The sequence below is a fragment of the Oryzias latipes genome, chromosome 16 (assembly GCF_002234675.1).
Source record: "Oryzias latipes chromosome 16, ASM223467v1".
In the NCBI taxonomy this organism is placed as follows: Eukaryota; Metazoa; Chordata; class Actinopteri; order Beloniformes; family Adrianichthyidae; genus Oryzias; species Oryzias latipes.
In genome coordinates, this window is record NC_019874.2 from 23,719,553 (window position 1) to 23,740,725 (window position 21,173).

General features: G+C 39.0%; 1 protein-coding gene across 1 annotated transcript in view; it reads right to left on the reverse strand.

Annotated features, from left to right (window-relative positions):
- Nucleotides 1-20,526, reverse strand: part of fhl3 (four and a half LIM domains 3) — a 53,641-nt gene extending 33,115 nt beyond the window's left edge. The window contains exon 1 of the mRNA XM_004078300.4: nucleotides 20,239-20,526. The gene's annotated coding sequence lies outside the window, so the exon portion shown is untranslated. The remainder of the gene's footprint in view (nucleotides 1-20,238) is intronic.
- Between the last annotated feature and the right edge of the window lie 647 nt (nucleotides 20,527-21,173).

The following is a 21,173-nucleotide window of genomic DNA, read 5'->3' on the forward strand; positions in this document are numbered from 1 at the left end:
ACATCTATTATTTCATGAAAACAATAACATGTAATCAACCTACTTCATCAAATACGAACGATAAAAGGCATGCTGGGAAACCATGAGTGAAGCAGCTGGTCAAGACATTGATCTCAGGGTGTATTCATCTCAGCCGTCCCTCTGCTCGACCCCTGCTGGACGACTGGAGAATCACACCCCACAGAGTATTTTGCTAAAGCCTGCCGAATTTGAGCAAATCAGTTCTTTTTAGAACTTCCTCATTTCCTCTACACTTCGATCTTCGACGCCCCTGACCAGCAAGGAAGACTACCGGACCCCCAGTGAGAAGAACTCGACCCGGTTAGACGCGCCGCACCAGGACGCCTTCAGTTTGACTGTAGGTTTGTCACCACCATTTTGAATTTCCCCGCGACTTGTAAACGAACCGTTACTTTAAATCGACCATCGAACCTTTTTTACATGGCCACAATGACTACTCACCTTCTGATAATCAATTTTATTGAATAAAAAACCGTAAAAGTTGTTTAAAATCGATAAGACGAACGTAAATAATTTGACCTTTTACTTCGTTGAACCGGGAGTGATCGCTTCCATTATGATGCGAACGTAAGTTTTAAAGACTTTTTAAAGCAAACCAACCGACGAATTTTCTTTTTAAACGGACACAAACGTACAAAATGACATGTAGAATCGATTCTGATCGACAAACAACAAGTTTCTATCCGTTTCAGAGATCGTTTTTTTGTAGTCTATCCAATCGCGGTCAAGTGAGCCGACATCTGTGGAAGTGCGGTCACGCCAGCCGTCACTGACTCTTTGCATGCGCGTTTACATCACAGTTTACGGTACACACGTCCAGCGAGCTGGAAAGACGGCATAAGCGCTGATATCACCCATATCAGTTACCCATTATAGAAATGACATGTACTGTACTCTGAAATAAATGAGAGTTATTGCATGCCCTGTATGGTTATTTAATGTAAAAATGTTTTCATTTGGATTGCATGTCTGTTCATTCCATAATAAACCACCAGAAATAACGTGTTTTGTCTGAAATATAATCAATCAGACACATTCTAAAAGTGAGATTTAACACTGACAAGAGTGTTTTGTGGGTTGTTTTTGTGGGTTGTTTTGGAGTGTTTTGTGGGTTGAACAAAAATAAGTTGTTTGTTCAGTATTTGCAGGAACACAAGTAATAATTACTTGTGTTCCTGCAAATACTGAACAAACAACTTATTTGTTACCACGCATGTCTATTGAGGGTTCTCTTGTGCCTGTGAAATTAAAACGGAAGCTTACTTATAAAGGACATTATGAATATCAGTATGTTGATTCGGAACGTGTTAAGCAGGCTTTACAGTTTTTACAAAGCCATAATTCTTATTATAACAACGTGAAATTTAATAATGATTGGATTAATGGTTTTTGTAAAGAAACATCTGATGTGGTAGAAAAAGATGTTGAATGCACTGCAAATGTTGACGATTCAAATGTTTTAGGAGATGAACTTCTGCATGATAGACAGCAGCATTGCATGTTCCAGGACACTTGTCTAATGCCAGTAGACATTGGTCAAGAGGCTTTGGATCAATATTTTGATCACATTTTGAATGTAGCTCCCGCTGAAGGCAATAGTCCGGTGAAGTTGTTGTCCGATATTACAAATGAGGCTAAATGTTTTCCTGTGTTGTTTCCTAAGGGTGGACCAACATTTCATGATGGAAGACAACATCCTTTAACTCTATCACGATATTTTAACAACAGGATTCTTAATGCTGATTGTCGTTTTGCACAAAATGTGGAATATATTTTTTTTGCCCAATATATGACAGAATTAGAAAAGGTCGTTTCAAATGTTTCGATTGCAGTAAGAAAAGGTAAGTATGATTTTAAAAATAAACGAGTAGTTACTGGAGAGTTGTTGAATAGTGATGATTCTATTAAAAGGATGTTGGAATTTGATGATGGGTACAGATTTTTAAAACCAATCAGAGGTACGCCAGCATTTTGGCAGGCGGCCCAGAAAGACCTCATGGCTTGTGTGAGGCAGCTTGGAATCCCCACATGGTTCTGTTCATTTTCTTCAGCTGATATGCGGTGGAAGAATTTACTTTCCTGCATTCTGAAGCACGAAGGTAGAACTGAAACTGTGGAGCAGTTGGAATGGGCAGACAGATGTGAGCTTTTGCGTCGTAATCCTGTCACTGCTGCTCGGATGTTTGATTTTCGTTGGCATTGTTTTCTGAAAGAGGTTCTTATGTCGCCTGCATGTCCTATAGGAAAAATTAAGGATTTTTTTTATAGGGTGGAGTTTCAGCAACGAGGCTCACCACATCTTCATTGCCTGTTTTGGATAGAGGATGCACCTGTAATTGACAGAAATACAGATGCTGAAGTGATTGCATTTATTGATCGTTATGTGACTTGTGAGTTACCATCAAATATTGACTTACTGGAAATTGTTACATCTGTGCAAAAACACTCTGAAACACATGCGAAAACATGTAAAAAAAAAGGAACTGTGTGTCGTTTTAATTTTCCTAGACCACCTTCTGCACGTACGTTCATATCACGTAGCACAAGTGCTGAAGAGACACAGTCTTGTCAATGTGTGTTATCAGAGAAAGAGTCTTGCAACTGTAAAGAAAATGCACAGACACAGCAATTGAAGAAAAAAGAGGCTTCTGCATTGATTGCACACATTAAAGCTGCTCTCTCAGCTGATGGGCCAACTTATGACAATGTTGAAGATTTGTTTGGATCTGTTGGGTTAAACCAAAGCACATTTGAAACTGCATATAACTGTTGTGCTCGGAAAACCCATGTTGTGCTGAAACGTCAGATCAATGAAGTTTGGATTAATCAATATAGCAAGCCACTGTTAAAATGCTGGAATGCTAATATGGATATACAGTTTGTTGTCGACGCATATGCATGTGTTGTGTACATCATTTCTTACATCTCTAAATCAGAGAAGGAAATGGGTTTATTATTGCAGTGTGCACAAAAGGAAGCAAGCAGGGATGGAAATGCTTCTGCCAAAGAGAGTCTAAAAACATTAGGCAGTACATATTTGCACAACAGAGATGTATCTGCTCAAGAAAGTGTTTATAGACTGACAAATGCACATTTGAAAGAGTGCTCTCGGAAAGTTGTGTTTCTTCCTGTTGGTGAAAATACTGTTAAAATGAGTTTACCGTTAAAAGTACTAAAAGAAAAAGCATCAAAGCATTCTGTTAGTACAGATGATATGTGGATGACAAGCATTGTGGATAGATATAAGAACAGACCTAAGAGTGATGATTTTCCTTCAATGTGTTTAGCAGTATTTGCTTCCGAATTTCGTGTGTTGTCAAAAAATGAAAGTGCTGCTAAGCGAATAAAGTTGAACAACAACACTGGATATGTTGTGAAAAGAACCCGCACACAACCTGCTGTTGTACGTTACGTTAAGTTCTCTGAAACAAAACAGCCTGAACTGTTTTATCAAAGCAATCTGCAGTTGTTTTTGCCATACTACAGCGATAGCCAGCTGAAACCTCAAGGTTTTGAAACGTATCAAGACTTTTTTCATAAGGGCACGATAAGACTTGGTAATTCAGGTCTGCAGTTGGTAAAGTCCGTGGTAACATTAAACAGAAGTAAATTTGAAATTGATGGTGATAAATTGGTTAATGCTCAGCAAGGGATAGATAATGCTGGTGTAGTTGAAGATGGCTGGTGTGAATTATGCCCTGAGCAAGAATTGGAAAGACTTGAGTGTCAAGAGTTGTTGCAGAACCAAAAAAGTGTAGATGATGAACAGGAATTTGATATTCCTGATTTAAGAGTTTCAGCTCAACATAGCCATTTCTTTCAACTGAATAAAACAAAAATGCCTCGTAGTGATGGCTTGGCTTTAATTCGCTCTTTAAATGAAATTCAGATGGATATTTTTTACCAAGTGAGAAAATGGTGTGTGGAAAAGGTTTTGGGAAAAAAGCCAGAACCATTCCACCTGTTCATAACAGGAGGTGCAGGGACTGGTAAAACTCACCTAATTAAAGCAATACAATATGAATCAAATAGACTATTGTCTCCTCTTTGTCGTCATGTAGATGACATCTGTGTTTTGTTGACAGCTCCCACAGGAATTGCTGCGTTTAATGTACGAGCAAGTACTATACACAACACTTTCTGTATTGGTAAAGATGTCCGCTTACCTTACACACCACTGGGTGAGGAAAAATTAAATTCTTTACGTGCCATTTACAGCAGTTTACAGATTTTGATAATTGATGAAATATCCATGGTAGATCATAATTTATTAGCATATATTCATGGGCGTCTGAGGCAAATAAAGCAAACTGGTAACTCTGCATTGTTTGGAAATGTTTGTATTATTGCAGTTGGGGATTTCTTTCAATTACCTCCAGTGAGAGGAAAACCATTGTATGTAGAAAATGTGGGTATGGATCTTTGGTGTGGTGTGTTTAAAATTGTTTGCCTGGAAACCATTGTACGCCAAAAAGATCAGGAATTTGCCAAATTACTCGGCAGAGTTAGGACACGATGCAAAGGTACTGAAATGTTAAAAAGTGATATCCAACAATTGAAGTCACGTGAAACGGGAGAAGGCAGCGCTGCTTTACATATTTTCCCAACTAATGGTCAAGTAAATCAACATAATTTAACCCATCTACATTCATCCTGTCCAGATTATGTAACTATTAAAGCTCAAGATTATGTAAATTGTAAGGAAACAGGTAGACAAGTGTTACTAAGTGGTAATCATTCAAACGCTAACAATACTTGTTTAGCAGGAAGACTTCTTTTGGGGAAAAATGCACGTGTCATGCTTTGTAAAAATGTTGATGTGGCAGATGGTCTTGTCAATGGTGCATGTGGAATTGTGACTGATATTGTCTATAGAAACTCTGACTTTCCACAAATTGTTTTTGTGAATTTTGATAATAAAGACATTGGAAGACAACGGAAGAAACAGTATGAAAATCATCCAGGGCTTGTCTCAGGTTCTGTAGCCATTGTTCCAGAAGAGGAACGACTCACAGGAAGAGGTGGTCTGAGACGTCAGTTTCCTCTAAAACTTGCTTGGGCTTGTACTGTTCATAAAGTTCAGGGTCTTACCATTGATAATGTTGTTGTGTCTTTGAAAAAAACCTTTGCTCCTGGGCAGGCTTATGTTGCATTAAGCCGCGTAACAAGTTTGTCTGGTTTAATTATTCAAGATTTTAAGGAACAGGCCATTTATTGTAACAAAACAGTTTCTGAATATGTGGCAAACATGCCTCAATATCTAATAAATAAAGAAAATCTCACTTCTAGTTCATGTGACTTTAGCATTTTCCTTATGAATGTGCAAAATTTAGAGTGGCATGTAAAGGACTTAGCTTTGTGCACAAAACAGTTACATGCTAACTGCATAGCTGTAACTGAAACATGGCTTCCAAATGCCCCTTTTACTGATGCATTGAACATCAGTGGCTACAATTTTTATAGTATGCCACGCTCACTGTCTTATAGTGGAGTAGATCCTAGACTGAATGTCATTAAAGGCTTAAAACATGGTGGTGTTGGAATGTACACCGTTGAAAATATCCTGTTTGAACATGTAGAGGTACAAAGTGTAGATATTGAATGTTTAGTGCACAGATTTATTAAATCGAACATAGTCGTGGCAGTTCTGTATCGTCCACCATCATATGCCATTTCATTATTTAGAGAGAACCTTAAGAAATTAGTCGATCTGTTGGAGCCCCTGGGTGATACCATTGCTATAATGGGTGATTTCAATGACAATCTAGTAAACTCGAAGACAATAACTGATTTCATGGCACATAAAGGTTTTATTCAACTGGTTTCTGAAAACACAACGTTAAAAAATACGATAATCGATCATGTGTACTTAAAAACAACAAAATATAAAGTCGAATGTACAGTTGTACAAACATACTTTAGTGATCATGATGGGATTCTTTGTCGTTTTAAACATGTAAGTGACTGTTGATGATTGTGGCGAAGGAGAAAGGGACATCTTTATCTCTTTTAAGTCACAAACGTCTGACTTAATATAAAACGTCAAATGTTGAACTAAATACATGCTGGTGTCAGTTATTGTGGCGAAGGAGGCGGGGAGAAATGACGCATCTGCGACATTTTTATCTCTGTTAAGTCACAAACATCTGACTTAATGTAAAACGTCAAATGTTGAACTAAATACATGCTGGTGTCAGTTATTGTGGCGAAGGAGGCGGGGAGAAATGACGCATCTGCGACATTTTTATCTCTGTTAAGTCACAAACATCTGACTAAATGTAAAACGTCAAATGTTGAACTAAATACATGCTGGTGTCAGTTATTGTGGCGAAGGAGGCGGGGAGAAATGACGCATCTGCGACATTTTTATCTCTGTTAAGTCACAAACATCTGACTTAATGTAAAACGTCAAATGTTGAACTAAATACATGCTGGTGTCAGTTATTGTGGCGAAGGAGGCGGGGAGAAATGACGCATCTGCGACATTTTTATCTCTGTTAAGTCACAAACATCTGACTTAATGTAAAACGTCAAATGTTGAACTAAATACATGCTGGTGTCAGTTATTGTGGCGAAGGAGGCGGGGAGAAATGACGCATCTGCGACATTTTTATCTCTGTTAAGTCACAAACATCTGACTTAATGTAAAACGTCAAATGTTGAACTAAATACATGCTGGTGTCAGTTATTGTGGCGAAGGAGGCGGGGAGAAATGACGCATCTGCGACATTTTTATCTCTGTTAAGTCACAAACATCTGACTTAATGTAAAACGTCAAATGTTGAACTAAATACATGCTGGTGTCAGTTATTGTGGCGAAGGAGGCGGGGAGAAATGACGCATCTGCGACATTTTTATCTCTGTTAAGTCACAAAAATCTGACTTAATGTAAAACGTCAAATGTTGAACTAAATACATGCTGGTGTCAGTTATTGTGGCGAAGGAGGCGGAGAGAAATGACGCATCTGCGACATTTTTATCTCTGTTAAGTCACAAACATCTGACTTAATGTAAAACGTCAAATGTTGAACTAAATACATGCTGGTGTCAGTTATTGTGGCGAAGGAGGCGGGGAGAAATGACGCATCTGCGACATTTTTATCTCTGTTAAGTCACAATCCTCTGACTTTATGGAAATGTGGTTTCTTTTCCTGCATCTTGAATACATATTAGGCATTACAAATTTACATTTTTTTTCTGTAGTTAGCAATTGAGTAAAGAATCAAAATGCTTTTTTTTTGCATATTTCTAAATTTCAAACCATCTGATGTACAAACATATTCGAAGTACTTAAAAAGTACTTTAGAAAGTAATTGAAATTTATGTATCTATTGCATTCCTATGGCCTAGTTATTCATGATGCAGGTTTTGCTTTCCTTGCCATGTGACCTCAAAAAAAGCAAAAGACATTGGTAATGGTACTCCCAGTTACTGGGATGGGGTTCGATTCCCTACAATGTCCATGTTCTGAGGTCACATAAACACTTTTTTAATGTTAGTGCATATATGTGTCTTCATGAAATAACTCTCGTCTATTTTTAATCATAGAGAAATTTCTATAAATCTCGTCATAGGAACATCCCCACAGTAACCACCCTGACTGGAACATCAACGTGGTCCACTTCACAGCCGTGAGGCTGCAAAGTTAAACTCCAGCTGCCCCAGCAAGTGTGACAACTGCAGCAACAACCACCGACCAAGCCCTGACAGAAAAGATCCCCACAAGGAACACTGCAGGCTGTTCCATGAAAAATATAGTTTTGCCATTGCCTTGCAGATCACAGTTCAAGTGATTTAGTTTTCCAGTAATATCAGTCAAACTGCGAGTTCAGATTTACCATATTCATATTAACCATATTCAGCAGACTGCTCCTCCAATAGCACCTTGAAAATCCTGTGCCGTTTTGCTTTGCAGCAGAAGTTGATTTCACAATAGGAGTCATCATGTGTCTAGAGCCAATCACTTCTGCACATAGGGCCTACTGGTGAATGACGCAGCAGTAATGAAGACATTTTGGGAAGTCTGGGTCAGCTTTACAGTGAGTGATGAAACCCGTTTTTCTATTGATCATAGCAGGAGCCCTGTCTGCAGTCACTGCTACCAGCTTTTCTAAAGGTACCTTTTTCTGCACAAAAATTCCTTCACCATGTTATACATTTCAACTCCTCTTGTAGTTGTCTGTTAGGGCAGTTGTGTCAAGAGTTCTTCTCTTGTGGACTCCAAAAGTTTGTACTGCTGCTGTCCACAGACTCATCACACTGGACATCAAACCACCTGCACTTTGTAAGATCCCAGTCCAGCTAATTAACCAAGTTATCAGACATAGCTGACACTTGTCTAAATATTGTAGTAAAAATTAGAAGAGTTCAATTGTTCTCATCCTTAGGGACAGTGATGGCAATTATCATCATTGATTGTTTCTCAAACTGAAAACAACAAGCAACAGAATACAGTTCTCCCCCCACCCCCCCCCACCCCCACCCCCCACAGGCTGCTGTCATGTTAACATTAGCTTGGAGCTCCAGAAAAGAACAAGAAAGAACAAAGAGAATGGCTCGAACAAGGCGTTGCTCACGGGGCGGTCGCTCGTGCCAGGCGGTCGCACGTGCTCGGGCCCGCTAAATGCTACTTGTAGCTTTAATTCTACTTGTAGTTTTAATCAGTTTAAGTAACAGAACTACTTTGTTTTTGAGGTCTCTTCACTTGCTTGAAAGGATTTTTGATTATCTTTTATTTCATAATAAACTTCTTCCCACTTTCATTCCATCATCTTCCATTCTGCCCTAACAGGGCAAAAACAAATTGTTGTTCAAAACTGTATGCTATTTTTTGTGCGAGGTGTGCAAAACTGGCCAACATAGACAAGCTGTGCCCAAATTCAAAACAAGGAGGGAAAAAAAGTTATCCTTTTTGGAGTGGACTAGAGGTACAAAATAATAAATGCATAAACATTTTAGTTAAAAAATGTCCTTTGTTGACCTTTGTTGTTGACCCAGCAGTTCAGGGTTATTAGTCATTCACAAAGACTTGACTGTGATCCCCACAACACAAAGTGGCTCTGGAGAAGCCTGGTGGTTCCCAGGTGGTCTCTTAATGCTTCTCAGTCAGCATAACTAGCCAGGGCATCAAGAGATTAACTCAAGGCTTCTCGAACTGCACACTCAGCATTGTGAGCATGCCACACTTGTGCAACATGCAGCCACAGATGTGAGCAATTATTTCAAACTCATTCAGTTCACAGCGCGTGGCTGCACTTATGCCATCTGACCCCAAGATCACTGTCCACACAAGAACGCTTTCTTTCTCAGTTTAATCACAAATCCCATCATCAAAATGTAGAGTCTAATTTTAAGACACAGGTGATTATTTCCTCTTCACGTGTGCTCAGTTGGGCTTTAAAAGCTTTTACACCTTATAAACTAGAAAACTCCACATTCCGAAAGGCAGCTGCACAAATTATTTTCCACAACCACAGCAGCATCAAAACCATCAGCATTCCTTGACTCTTAACCCTCAAAGGTTGGGTTCATGACTGAAACTGAAAATGTATTACGTTAGCTAAAAAAAATGGAGGGGTACCTGCCAAATGTGAACTGGCTGGAATAAATAGCTTGGAAGTAATTTTCAGTATTGTAATGATTTTTTTTTTCCATTTTCTAATGCATCTCCATGGTAACCAGTAAATAGAGTCCTCCCTATAAACCTTTGTAGGCACTACTCTAATTTGTTCATGAATAGCCCTGTGAGGGTACAGCCTAGAATTTTATTAGGAAAAACATTTGTTATGCTAACAAAAAATTATACTCATCACAGGATTTTAAAGGATTTTGGTTTTACGCGTATAGCCTTTGGTTTAAATGTTAAAAGCAGATTAAACTTGTCTAAATAAACTTGAGAACTACACCGCAAAATGCGTATTATTATAGAATGTTTTTTTTCAGTCATCAAACCATAAAATCACACAGCATTAAACCAAAAACGTAAAAACAGATGTGCATATGTTTAGCTTCTCAAACATCTTTTCCCTTTTTCTCATTATAAAAAAGAACTCTTCCCCCCTTTAATCTGGTACTTAGTTTGAGAACTAAATTCATGTCCATTTCCTGCTGGGAAGTGACCCCTTCCTCCAGCATGAGGTCGATAACAGAGTCCAAAGAGAGTTTGCCTCATCCTGTTACCCCTAACAGAGCCATATCTGGGATTTGTCAGAAGGATGGTTGCACAAGGATGAAAAACAACCATATTATGTCCAAACACGTTGACATGCTTCTGCAGAAGGACAAAGCCATGAAAACACACATGTGCAGGTGGTTGTTGAAGTCACCACACACAGACAGTATAATGCATAAGCAGGTATGAAGGGGGGGGGGGTACCAATAAATACAAAAATAAACACAGCTGGCAATCTGTTTAACCTGCATGTGCAAAAAAAATAAAATAAATAAATAAATAAAACCCATAGGGAGTCAGAGCATTCCCTCCCTGTGGTTTGTTTGAGACCTTCTAATGAGGGTTTCTAGTTTATTTACTACTGATATTTATGATGCCTCACTTCCCTTCTCGTAAATTGGCAGCTATTAAATTAATTGCAGAGTTGTCAGTCAATTCAATAATTAGTTGAAATTAATAGCATATTTGAAGCTGTTTACTAATGTATTGAATTAGCTTGTTTGTTTGTATTTTTCTATTTGCATACTAGGACAAAATTGATTGAAAACACGATGCCTTACAAGACCTTTATTTTTTGTAACACAGGTTTATATCTGAATAAAATACATGCTTAAAGGTAAAATGGTTAAAAACAAAAAAGATTAAAACAAAAGCTGTCTAATCATATTTCAGCCTCACAACCAGGAGCTATCACGCACCTTACAGTCACCTTTACCATGAAGGAGAGATAAAATTAGATTTTCATGGTTTCATCCCTCAAAAGAGGGCAAAAGCATCAAGTTTCAGACATAGATACATTTTCCTTTGGAGTTCCACAAGAAGTATTAACATGTGGGAGTTCCTCTTCCACTCTTGGAAAAATGGCAAATTAAGTATAGTATATCATAAAGCCTGAAAGATCCGCTCTTGTGAAAAAAAAAAAATGTATTTTTGGTGTTTTTCAAATGTTCTTATGCCTGTTTTCTGATGATGGAGGACAAACATTAAAAATAAAATTAAAATCAAAATTGCCCTCTAAAAAAGACTATTATTACATAGAAAATATGTTGGGCATCTGATGCATCCACATGCAGACAAATAGATCCATGTATGTCTTTGTTTTCCTCTTACGATCTGGCATCTGGCGAAAAACTGTACAGCTGGACAGCTCCAATATTGCTCACCATTATTGTTGTACCAGTAATGTTAGGTGTGAGAGGCTGTAAGCTAAACAGAAAACTCTCTGCAATGGGTAATTAAAGGGAGGGGGAGGGGCTACTGTGCACTACTGGTCCCACCCACAACTCATGCAAATTTCTACTGACTTACCGACGCTCTGTAGAAACTATGTCCTGGAAAACAACACAGGTTTTGGTCAGAAATGACGTAATCACACTGGGAGCGCTTTAAGAAAAGCTCAAAAGATGATCGGAGTGGGTCGTTACGGAAGTTTGATTTCATTCAGAAAAATATTATTTAAAAAAAAACAAGATCAAAAGTCTGTAGTAGTGGAAATAGTCTCTTTTCAACGTCTGATAACTCACTAGTGAAGCTTCAACATCCATTTTAGCAATCTTCTGAAGGGATGCTGAAGCAGGACAGTTTGTTAGTCCATCGCAGGGTGAAGCTTCGCTTGTAAGTAAGTATTTTGATCAGTTACCACCTGATTAAGGAAATGCATTGCATGTAAATGGGAAATTATCTAAGTCTAGAGAATATCTGTAACTTTAGAATTCCTACAGCTAGTTACTTGACTTTGCAAAGAGTGGTAATCTGTCAAGTTCTTATCTCAGAGTGTCACATGCGGGGATCTCTTTATCATGCACCCATTCAAAACACCATTCATCTTCCCAACTTAATTTATTATCAGTGACAAAATGCAAAGTTCCAGTTTACATTGTTTAAGAGAGCAGCAATGTGAAAACAGGTGTTTTGCTAAACACTGATAATGCTGCTGAATTATGTTGTTTACCAATGCAGAACTGCCTATCGTGTTCAATCTATTAACCACAGCTTTTGTCTGACCTAATTCTGCCTTTGTCCTGATCTTTCTTCCTATATAGGAGAATTCCTGGCCCACAGGGATGTGTGAACAGAGCAGAACAAAAAACAGACACAAACAAAGCAAAGTTCACTGAAGCCACAAGGTTCTTGTCATGGCTCCACAGACTCTTCATCAATCAAGTGAAGTGTAAATGTATGTATCATACAAGGAAATGCAATGACATATGGCTCTGCCACATTTACCGGTTCCAGCTGTGCAAGTGGAAACGCTTCAAGACTCCATGTGACTCAATAGTGTAAAGATGTACTTTTCTGATCTGAACACACCAGTCAAGATGTAACTGATCATCATCAGTGCAGAGTCTTAGACGCACTTAATACATTTTTTTTCTTTCATTTTGCTCTTTCTACCAACCATAAACTGTTTCCTTTCACCAGCATGGAGAAATCATGGGACAGGATGAGGGATAGGGGTTGGTAAAGGGGGGGTTGAATACTTCCACAATGAAGTCATAGGTCTTGTGTCATTGGCCCTCTGATTCTATGCTCACTGTCTGGCCTGCATTGATCTCCTTTGCATTGCCTACACTGGATTTGAAACTGAACATTTAAGACAAGAAAGTCAAAACACAAGGTTGATCAGAAGATTATTTCCTTTTCTCTGGCCCAGTCATGCCAGTTTCAAAAGTTTGTAAAGTAAAATATCCAAAATTAGAAATTAAGTGTAAATGCCCCTGTCTCGTTTGAGCCTATAGCTGTGTCTATTCAAAAGCATCTGTTTAGACAAGGCAGCGCTTTGTGCGCACATGATGTTAATAATAAAGTTAAGCACACTCTCTGTAGGTACTTGGCTGACAGCCCAAGATGCACATGCTGCATCAGGGAAGCCACATAATAATCACCCAATCCCCAACTAATACAGCCCACAAGTTTTGGCTGACTGCAAAAGTTTACATCTACGAATGGCTATGTGTTTATGTGTTGTTTCCTTTGGCATGTCAGAAAAGAGAAACATTTTTCCGAAGACATGCTTACTGGAATAAATTGCTTTAGGTTGACGCAGTTTTTCTGTCATTTCTGCACATCTGTCTTTGAACCAACTTCATGCAAGTCTATATTGCTTTAAAAAAACAGAGTTTTTTCAAAGTCTGAAAAGAAATAAATCTGCCAATAAGTAAATACATGCTTTCCTGCAGCAGCCTCAATAAATGGACAATAGGAAATAATGGACAAAAAGGACATAATGGATGATAGAAGGAGAAAACCCCAGAACGCTTCACCCCTTGAGCATGTTTGGTCTAAATAGCTGTTAAAATGTTTGCAGATTCACAAAAACCAAGACAGAAAGGTCAAACAAAGTTAAAACGAAAACGCCATGTAGACTTGGATTTGTCCTGAATGTCATCTTCCTTTGATAACCTGTTAAAGATGCCCTCAAAGGCATTAACAGTGAGATCAAGCCCCTCCTCCTCTTTCTCCCTTTTTCTTGTTCTAGTTCTTACTTCATCTAAAGAAGCAACAACATTTCTTTTTAGTGTCTCTTCATTGAGTGTAATCTTATCAAGGAGGAGCTGACGCCCTTTTAAAGCCACATGAAGTACCTTGCCATTTATGGTTTCTTTGATGTGCCTTATGAGGAACAATCCCTGTCCAACAGAGGTGAACAAAAATAGGGAGTCAAGTAAACTAAATGCATCCTGTCTCCTTTCAGAGTCTTTGACAGCCTTCCCGTTTGTTTTAAAAATGTGTTCAAGCCAGTGTATTTTGGGAAAAAAAAAAAAAAAAGCTTTCACACGCGTTTCAATTAAGTAACAGTCATAAAAGCACACTTCAGCAAATCCAGCAAGCCTGGCTTGTCTCAGCCTGTCTCCATTGTAGAGATGATTGCTTTCCCTTCAGAGTCACAGCCTGCAAGTGTGCATGTCTTTTAATGAACAGAACACATCAGAGATGGTGAAACACACATTCTTGCTCTCTAGCTAATTTCATCAAGCAGAGCAGGCATGTTTAGTGTTTACATCCAGAGATGGGAATGCTCTCTCCAACAGCTGCACACTAAATAAACACTTGTACTTATCACCGACAAGTTGGTACACTTCAAATCAGAACATGTTGCAGCTTTTCATACACTCCAATGAATTAGCTCACTGCTTTTTCTTTCTTCAGGAACACTGCGCAACACAAAACACATTCAAATACACACAAAAAAGTGAACGGGCTAAATGATCAGCTCAGCTCCTGGACTGCAGATCCTGGACTGTGAGGTCATTCTAACAGCCCTTGTCATGTTGGAATTTCAGCTAGCTGAATTAAAAGACAGCATCAGGGTTTTTTTTTTTTTTTTTTTTTTTTTTTTTTTAGAAAGGACAAATAGAAGACATACAAAGGTAATTCTTGATAACTTGGAGAAACTGCAACTACCATTAGAGTTAGAGCAACTACCTATTATCCCCTTTTACAGAAAGAGAAATACCATGTGTGACGGCTACAGTGCACACTAAGGTGGCAGGTTGAGCTTCAAGCTTGCGGTCTTGTTTGAGGCCTGTTGTGCATCACTGTGTGGTTCAGGACTGGTTGCCACATGCTCTGAAACTCTTGCCCAGTTAAGTCAGTGTTCCAATTTTCCAGAGGGAACAGTTGCTTACTTGTTGGTTACAAAAAGTAAAACCACTTTGTCATCTTTATGTATATGTTAGCTTGATGAAAATGGTTGAAATCTGACTTGAAAGCTCTCACTTGTTGGTCAATTTGAGTCGTCACCTAAAAACACAAATCTATCATGGTTATTTTTGAGTCTTGATGGAGCAGCTTTATTGTACTTGGGTAAAAAAATATTAATAATTCCAGATTTGGGGTTTCACAGTAGTGCTGTGGGTAGAACCGTGGTGGTCCTGGTTTAAATTGGCAGCTTTCTGTATTGAGTTTGGATGTTTTCATCCAGCTTTTGACCGTAGACAACTGGGTTAGGCTAACAGACCACCATGACCCAATTAAAGAAGAAGAATATATGTTTGGCTGCTGGGAAGTACAGCATTTGTATCAGCAACACATTAACTTACTCAAAACAATAAGGATGAGGTGAAAAAAATGCAGACATCCTAACCTACTCAAGGTCATTCTTTAATAATAAATGAGAGCATTTGGACTGGGTGTAAAAGATAATTCAGTTAGGAAATAAGTCATTTTAAGAAAGGCTGGTAATTATTGTCTTTGTACCCTTGATGTAAGGCAACACATCTCAAGGAAAAAAATATCACTAAGCTTTTTCAGGGAGACTGGGGAAATTTCCATGGGTAAAAGCCAAGGCCAGAAACCACTGAGCCTGTTCACATATCCACAAAAATCAGATAACTCAGAGTAATCAGAAATATACTAATTGGTCATGGAAATACAACCATCAGACAATCCTGGCCTACGTGATAGTTATTTTTAGTCAATATTTCTGAGAACTACACACAAATGTCCTGCATTTTTTAAAACTTCCTCAGTCTTGTGTTGTGTAAACATTGCAGCGTTGACAGCTGTAGCATTAACTTAGCTAATGTGGGAACTAATACAGCTACAAAAAAAGACAATAAGCTCCTACTGCACTCCATTTGTACTCTGAAACAAAGAAACAGTGACTACATTGGATATACAATGCTACCCTGGTCTCATATTTTAATTACATGCCGCCCCATTAGATAAAAGGTGGATGGGAAGTGGGAAGTATCAGGTCCCAGGGACATGTTCAACTGATATATCATCTTTAGATAACTGCTTTTATAACTATCGGATAAAGGCCATTGGATTATCATATCAATGAATCACTTTAAAAAAGTAATAGAGCCACCAGAGAAATCCCAGCAACATGGATAAAGCATCCTGGAAAATCACTGCAATTCAACTCTGTTTATGGATGCATTAGGAAGTATAACTTGAAACAGAATTATGCAAGAAGAAAGTTGTACAGTATTTATCACTTGGATAAGGGACCTTGAATATTGCAAAGCCTTTTGCCATCAAGTTCTCAATGACACTTTTCAGAAAGTGCAAGGTCAGGTTCATTCACTCTAGAGACACAGGATCTATGGATCTGACTGCCTTGCAAGTCCTCTGGGTCTTTCATGAAATAGTTTAATACACACAGTATGTTTTGACATTCCTATTTTTTTTTAAAGTTTGAAGTATTTTCTAAGGACAATAAAGACAATAAAGAACTGAAACTCATTTATACCTTTTGAAGAAGGGTTCAAATCAGATAAGTATACCTTTAAGATTTGTGTTGGATTGTTGCTGCTTTTCTGCAGACTGGATTTTTGATGTCATGTGTAGGAGTGAAAATCAACCTCAAAAGGGATTGCAATGGCCAATGTTCTGCACAGAGCAATTTAATAGTTACAATCTTTAGACAGAAGCCATGGTAAGCGCAGGTCAAGAGACCACAGCTTCCCTCACCAGAAAACCTATCCAGAAGAAGATTTGTCACATAAAAAGATGTGGTGTTGACATTATAAAATGTCAACTTTGATTATTTAATTTAATTTTAATATATCCAAGCTCAGCAAAGAAGAATTAGAATGAAATAAAATCCCATTGCTATTCTTATGATTGAACTCAGAAGAAATTCCCCTCACTCAACACTCTCATCAAGTGCTTCAGTTAAACGTAGGTTATTCTAAGACAAAGCCACAGACTAACAACATGGCTGTTATTTTTATGAACTGGGAAAAAAAAAGTTTAACTTTGTGTGTAACTGTAAAAACAGCCCACAACAATTTGTCTGTGCTTCCATCTCTGTCATCCACCAACAAGTTCTTGTGTTATCAATCAGCTACCTTCACATAAAAATGTAAATGATTAAATCAAAAACAGTAATCAAATGCAACTGTACTGTGACAGTTTTTGATAAAGATTTATTCACAATACAGATAAAAAAAGTCGATAAAAATAGAGATTGGTTTATCTGAATTCTTGTTCTATCAAACAAGATTTGACTGGTTGGACACTCGATGGAGTTGATAACTGCTGAAAGGTTTTCCGTCCTTCTGGTTGGTTCATTTGTATATGCTGAATGCTTCTGTTCTGGCTCTACCTTGAAACCTTCAGGCAAGGGTGCAGGGAAACAGCCAAGCTTGACTCAAATGCTTTTTTGGCACATTATAGAATGGGAAGTGAATCGACAGGATTTTCATACCCAAACGTCTGTTAAATGTGGGAACTTTAAACCTTGGACCAAGGACATCTCAAGGCATGCAATTATTCTGTATTAAATGGAGTTGTTAAAGGCATTTGCAGTTCTGTGCTCACAATTTGGTTTTTCCTTTGAAACTGTCTTTCCTTTTGAGGTAAGAGTAAAGCACAGACATGTAATTGTATGCTTAAAGAAGCCTAATTACCCCCTAAGCAGAGTCACTTACACTTCACACTCTTTATTTGACAATATAAATTTTATGTGCTCTTTAAAAGAAAGTCCTGGAATGGACTGGGCGATGCAAGAAAGGAAAGACTAAAAAGAAGTTAGTGAGAGGAGATGCCTGGATTGTGAGGAGACATTTTACTTCCCACTGGGGCCCTGGCTCAGGGGATAGAGTTTCAGACATTTACCAACAAAGCATCCACGGAGGAAGCCTTGCGACCCTCACAATAACACTACAGCACCTGGCAATCCCCTCACAGGAAATCTGAGGTCACTTCCCCCCTTTTTAAGGGAATGCAGACACACTACAACAGCCAGCCACGCGCCCCCACATCCTACCAAGGAGGGAACTGACTACCATAACAACCAATTTAAACATGCTGAAGTTCCAGTGCTACACTTTCATACACACACATATATATATATATATATATATATATGTATATATATATATATATATACACACAAAATGACAAAACCAATATTATTGTTCTCATAGCTGTTTGAGGAGGTTCAATCCAGGGCACTGCATTATGGTTTTATTGTCATAGCACCTTTTTTTTTTAAATTCCAAAATATCTTTATTGTGATTTTCAAAGCTTTATATGTTATAGCACCTTTAATCATTTTTTTACAGAAAAAACCCCAAAAAGATTAGAACCAAAACCTAATACATTACGGACTTATTTAACTTCACCAAAGCCTTGTGATGGAATTATCGGGCCGCATCCCGCCTTTGCCCTGAACTTTTGACACTCCACAAGGATAAGCAGGTACTGATAATAGACAGTGCCACCAAAATTATAACTAATTATTACTGAGACCTCAATAAGTAAGCTTTTCAAACAGGCACCTGATTATTGGGTTGTACTTCACATTTTGAGTGAAGGTGGAGAGTAAAACTATGTAGAAGTTGAAGACAAACGAAACTCTGTGATGTAGGACTGTTGATCAGACACCCACACGTGGGATTTTAAGGCACTGAGCAATTACACGAGCACAAATTGTGCCAATGGAGGAACACACAGCTGCACAATGTCACAAGAGGACTACATCAACGCAAATTCCAATTCTGCTCTCAAAAACCACCTGCAAACACTTGACCGCCAACTCCTCCATCATTACCATTGGCCAGGTTTCAAATGGTGCCAACACATAAAGGCTGCTAAAACCAGTTCAAATTATTTGGTTGCAGTCCTGCTGCAGTTTTGGAACTGGCCAGAGTCCAAAAACCACGCAGAGCTAACCTTTGGAAAACACTGGGACCTCTGAAGAATGTGACCATGGTCAAAGAAATGGAGGCGGTGGGAGGAAAAAAGCAAACAATGACATTATGCAGCTCTGTATGCTCTGTCAAGGCAAACTTCCCAGATGCTAAATGGAACCGAATAAGAGACATGTAGTTAAAGGGTGTTTCCTCTGCTGGTTATCCTTACTGACCATGTAAGAAAAAAACCTGTAGGTGGCAAGAGCACCCCAGCACTCCTCAGACCAAAAACTTTTAGAAGAGGCATACTACAGCACCATGTTGACTTCTATGTCCAGGCTGCAGCTGTATCTTCTCTTGCATCTACTCACAGTTGGATCAGGAGATTTTCTTTTTGTCTACCACGCTGGAGACAAACCAGCAGATTAAAATGTATGTTCTATACTGCAGAAAAAGGATTGCTTATGTTTAAGAGGAGGACATTGACATTATTTCTTTTTATTCATGCTGCAGTTTGTTAGTTGGGTCAAGATCATGAAGAATCAATGCAATTTTTCTCTGTCTGGAAATCAAGATTAAGTTGTTTGTGAAAGACCTTTTAATCTCCCAAAAATTCTGGGATTCTCTTGCAACCGATGTCAGAACAACCCCCAGTTCTTTCTTTGCTGCCTGTTTCAGCAGACTATATTCAATCAGAGCTTAAGGAAGAGCTTTTTGTGAACCAAAGGCATCGATTTAAAACAATCTCTTCCTCTATCTGTTATACAGACTGTTAAACTTTTTACAGTCAAGGCTGACCACCTCACCCTCCCACTGCACCCACATGACCCAGCAGGTGAGCCAAACTGTCATCACAATGACACGTACCATGAGGTGCTGCACGACTCCAGACGCTACAGCATAGACACACCCATTGCACACTCTTACTGCTATTTGCCACTTTCCCCTTTTGCAGAAAAAAAGAGGCAAGTTTCGCCTGTGGGACTTAGTCCTGTGAAGGCTTCACTTGGAGCTCAGCTTGAACTTCTCTGACAAAACAGTTGCTCCTGAATCCTTCATATGCACAGTTCAGAGGGTCACACAAGCTAATATGGTCTGTTTCTTCATCGGAAGGATGTTATTTATATTTCCTCCGCCTTGTACACTCTACGAGTGTACAGAGGGACACAACTGAATTACTGAATGAGAGGGAAGGGAAAAAGTTAAAGACAGCAACAGCAAATTTAGACAATGTCTAAACACGCAACCAGATACTTCTACTTCAGGAATTGTAGATATTTGGTTGAGCCTACTCTCAAAACCCTTTCCCCCCCAACTATACTTTCATTCAGTCATAAAGGACTAAGTAATGGACTTGAAAGAACCCAGATTATCTTATATATTCATACACACCTGTGTTTGATTTAGGATCAACAGGTTACTCAATGAAAATGATGGAGCCAAAATGTCTCTTCTTACCAGTCAGACTGATTGAAGTGTGGAGGCACCTTTCCAAGCTGCTGTGGTGGTGATCCAGCCGCCTTCCTCCCGTCAGCACACGGCCGCTCAGGTCAGCACACGGCCGCTCAGGTCAGCACAGGGATCAGCTCACAGAAAAAGCTCAGGAGTGTCGCTCTCCGGCTCTGAAACGTTCTGTTTTATCTGCTTGTCATTAGCTCGTGCTGGTTTGCGGCGCCTTCCATTCGTGAAACCCGGGTTCGACTCCGGTCTGCTCCCTGTTCCCTTCTCTACCTCTGCCGGTTCCAAGCCCGGTTTGAGAAGGTTGCGTCAGGAAGGGCATCCGGCGTAAAACATTGCCAAATTTACCATGCGACTTGTTCGCTGTGGCGACCCCTGATGGGAGAAGCCGAAAGTGGAAGCAAAGCATGAAAACTCTGCAGCACAGAGGGGTGCAGCTTGCCGGCTACTTTTGTCCTACTACTGAGGAAGTTGCTGGTGAGTCACAAGATCCCGCCCCCCCAAAAAAGGCATTCCTCCCTCCCTCTTTCCAGCGACTTCAAACAAGAGTGGAAAAGGCCCATGCAGGCAAGAGGGGAGATTCTTGCAAGGCTCTTTTGTCTCTTCAACATTGCATTGCAGTGGGTTATAATAGAATTTTGTTTGTTTTGAGTTTAGAGCAGAATATGTGAAGCCTGCATGTCATGAGATGTTTGAGTGTGTGGACCACAGGTGCTGGAGGCTTCTGAAGGATTTCTTTAAAAATAGCAAAACCATCAATGAAATTACATCACAGGATTATATGTATTATTATTATGGTTGTTGTTTTGAAAGGGAGGGACATAAACAATCCTTCCAAAAATGACCACGAAGGGTTAAAGATTGATCTAATTGTTAAATTACATTCCTCTTTTTTTTACAGTGTTTTAAGTTCAAATGATTCATTTGTGTTAAGA